At 50.9% G+C, this 3,507-nt stretch overlaps 1 pseudogene; it reads left to right on the top strand.

Moving 5' to 3' along the window:
- Positions 1-2,255: 2,255 nt before the first annotated feature.
- LOC147666216 (uncharacterized) lies at positions 2,256-3,002 on the top strand (annotated as a pseudogene).
- Positions 3,003-3,507: the final 505 nt, after the last annotated feature.

The following is a 3,507-nucleotide window of genomic DNA, read 5'->3' as shown; positions in this document are numbered from 1 at the left end:
TACTCTGGTTGTATGGTGCTAGTAATTAGGATTGTCCCCAGGCCTGTTTAAATGTAAGTCCAAAGTCGTATTGCAGGTAAAAGCCGTGCTTCCTAATGTGAGAAGAAAGATTAACTGGTTTGCCACTTGTCTGTGAAAAAGTTTCCTAGGCTTGGGCAAACATTTTATTACAGTGGCATAATTTACATATTTCTGGGAATTTCACATTACACTAAATTCCCAAATGTACACAACCATTCTAAGTTAAGTAATGACATGCATTTGGGGTAAACGATTTACCACTAATGCACGGGAACAAAAGAACACGAGCAGCTGTTCACTATTTTCTTTACCGATCTGCGTTCTTATGTCACAAATTGACACGAGGGTGCATTTCGTGCTAAAATGTATCACTAAATGATGGATTGTCATTTTGCACAACTACATGTGATTTCAGAATTTTGCCAAAAGTTTTGCATTCTTACGCAAAAGCAAATTGCACAAATTTCGTACAGCTGGGTTGGGGGAGGTCCTCTTTAAAAAATGTACAGAACTATTTAATAATTCGTTCATTTATGTTTTAAGATGTTGAAACACAAATGAATGCTTGTTGGCCGTACTCTACCCAAGACTCTCTCTCATTAAAATCAGCACAGCAGAATATTACTGTTTTCTCTATATACACACATCCATAAAAATGTATAAAAAAACTCATGTCACTATGAAATGGCAAACACAGATGCAGCAGCACGTGCAAGACAGAGCAGGACACATACACCCAAAAAAGGTCAGAGATACCTCATATTCAGCTATCACTCGGCTGCCAAAAGTACTTACCACCAAGACACACCACAGGCAAACATCCAAATGAGCACATATCACAAGCACCAACACCACTCAGCAGTGCCACAGCCAGTAATAGCAGGTAAGGGCCAAGCAAAAGGATACATTGAATAGAGACTTCGTGCAGACCTCCCCAACAACAAAATCACCGATCACCAACCCACTCACATGAAACTGCTACCCAACCAGAGGCGGACTAGAACACAATATCAGGAATATAGGGACACAGAAGCAGTGTCGTAGCAAGGTCAGGTGGTACCCGGTGTGGAAAATTTCTTGCCATTTTGTCAGCCCCCTCAGTGATGACACTTGTCACCCCCGCTTGACAAAATGGCAAAAATATGTGTTTAACCCCATCCATGCTGATGACGGCCCCCGTCCATCATGCAACACGGTGGACGCGTGCTGATGACGGCTGGGGGCCGTCATGATCCCGCCCACTCTTCAGAAGTGCCGCACAGGCGCAATATCGCGGCCGCGCCCAAGGGGTTAAAACACATATTTTTGTCATTTTGTCATCCCCCTCAGTGATGACACCCGGCGGCAGCTCGCACCCACTGCACCCCCCTTCCTACGCCACTGCAGACCTGACTAGGACTCAGGTCTGCAAAGAGAACCACTTAATCGTGTTAAATCATCCGTAGACAGCTCTATCAGGGGACCCTGATTGCAGACTGTGTGCCACACAATTGCACATAACACAATACCTAAAGGCTGTAGGCCCGATTCACAAAGGTACTTACATGTAGGTTGGTTTGCACTCATAGCGGAATCTCCGCATTGCAGTTCTCAATGCAGAGACTCAGCCCGAGTGTGGAGACTCTGCCACATGTGCGGGGATTCCGTCCCGAGTGCGGGACTTGGCCACTAGTACGAAGACTCTGCCCTGAGTGTGGAGACTCTACCACAAGTGTGGAGACTCTACCTTGAGTGTGGAGACTCTACCACAAGTGTGGAGACTCCGCCACGAGTGCGGAGACTCTGCCACAAATGTGGACACTCCACCATATGTGCGGCGACTCTGTCACTAGTGCGGAGATTCCGCCCTGAGTGCGGAGACTCTGCCATGTTGCAGAGATTCCACCCTGAGTGCGGAGAATCTGCCACAAGTGTGGAGGCTCCGCAACAAATGCAGAGACTCTGCTAAGAGTGTGGAGACTCCGCCACATGTGCGGAGATTCTGTCCCGAGTGCAGAGACTCCGCCACTAGAGTGGAGATTCCACCCTGAGTGCCGAGACTCCACCACGTTGCAGAGATTCCACCCTGAGTGCGGAGACTCTACGTCAAGTGTGGAGACTCCGCAAGGAGTGTGGAGACTCTGCTAAGAGTGTGGAGACTACACCACATGTGCGGAGATTTTGTCCCGAGTGCGGAGACTCCGTCACTAGTGTGAAGATTCCGCCCTAAGTGCGGAGACTCCGCCACGTTGCAGATATTACACCCCGAGTACGGAGACTCTGCCAGAAGTGTGGAGACTCCGCAACGAGTGCGGAGACTCTGCTAAGAGTGTGGAGACTCCACCACATGTGCGAAGATTCTGTCCTGAGTGTGGAGACTCTGCCACTAGTGTGAAGATTTCACCCTGAGTGCGGAGACTCCACCACGTTGCAGAGATTCCACCCCGAGTGCGGAGACCCTACCACAAGTGTGGAGACTACGCAGCGAGTGCGGAGACTCTGCTAAGAGTGTGGAGACTCTGCCACATGTGCGGAGATTCTGTCCCGAGTGTGGAGACTCTGCCACTAGTGTGAAGATTCCGCCCTGAGTGCAGAGACTCCACCACGTTGCAGAGATTCCACCCCGAGTGCGGAGACTCTGCTAAGAGTGGGGAGACTCCACCACATGTGCGAAGATTCTGTCCCGAGTGTGGAGACTCCCCCACTAGTGTGAAGATTCCGCCCTGAGTGCGTAGACTCCACCACGTTGCCGAGATTCCACCCGAGTGCGGAGACTCTACCACAAGTGTGGAGACTCCGCAGCGAGTGCGGAGACTCTGCTAAGAGTGTGGAGACTCCGCCACATGTGCGGAGATTCTGTCCCGAGTGCAGAGACTCCGCCACTAGAGTGGAGATTCCACCCTGAGTGCCGAGACTCCACCACGTTGCAGAGATTCCACCCCGAGTGCGGAGACTCTACCTCAAGTGTGGAGACTCCGCAAGGAGTGCGGAGACTCTGCTAAGAGTGTGGAGACTACACCACATGTGCGGAGATTTTGTCCCGAGTGCGGAGACTCCGTCACTAGTGTGAAGATTCCGCCCTAAGTGCGGAGACTCCGCCACGTTGCAGAGATTACACCCCGAGTACGGAGACTCTGCCAGAAGTGTGGAGACTCCGCAACAAGTGCGGAGACTCTGCTAAGAGTGTGGAGACTCCACCACATGTGCGAAGATTCTGTCCTGAGTGTGGAGACTCTGCCACTAGTGTGAAGATTTCACCCTGAGTGCGGAGACTCCACCATGTTGCAGAGATTCCACCCCGAGTGCGGAGACCCTACCACAAGTGTGGAGACTACGCAGCGAGTGCGGAGACTCTGCTAAGAGTGTGGAGACTCTGCCACATGTGCGGAGATTCTGTCCCGAGTGTGGAGACTCTGCTGCTAGAGCGCGCAGTTTTACCCAGGTCACCCGAGTTACCAATTCCTTCACACGCACTGGGCCCTTGGCGTGAAAAGACACTATTTATTA

The sequence above is a fragment of the Lissotriton vulgaris genome, unplaced genomic scaffold (assembly GCF_964263255.1).
Source record: "Lissotriton vulgaris unplaced genomic scaffold, aLisVul1.2 SCAFFOLD_749, whole genome shotgun sequence".
Lineage (NCBI taxonomy): Eukaryota > Metazoa > Chordata > Amphibia > Caudata > Salamandridae > Lissotriton > Lissotriton vulgaris.
The sequence above is the reverse complement of the archived record's forward strand: the minus strand, read 5'-3'. Positions and strand labels throughout refer to the sequence as shown.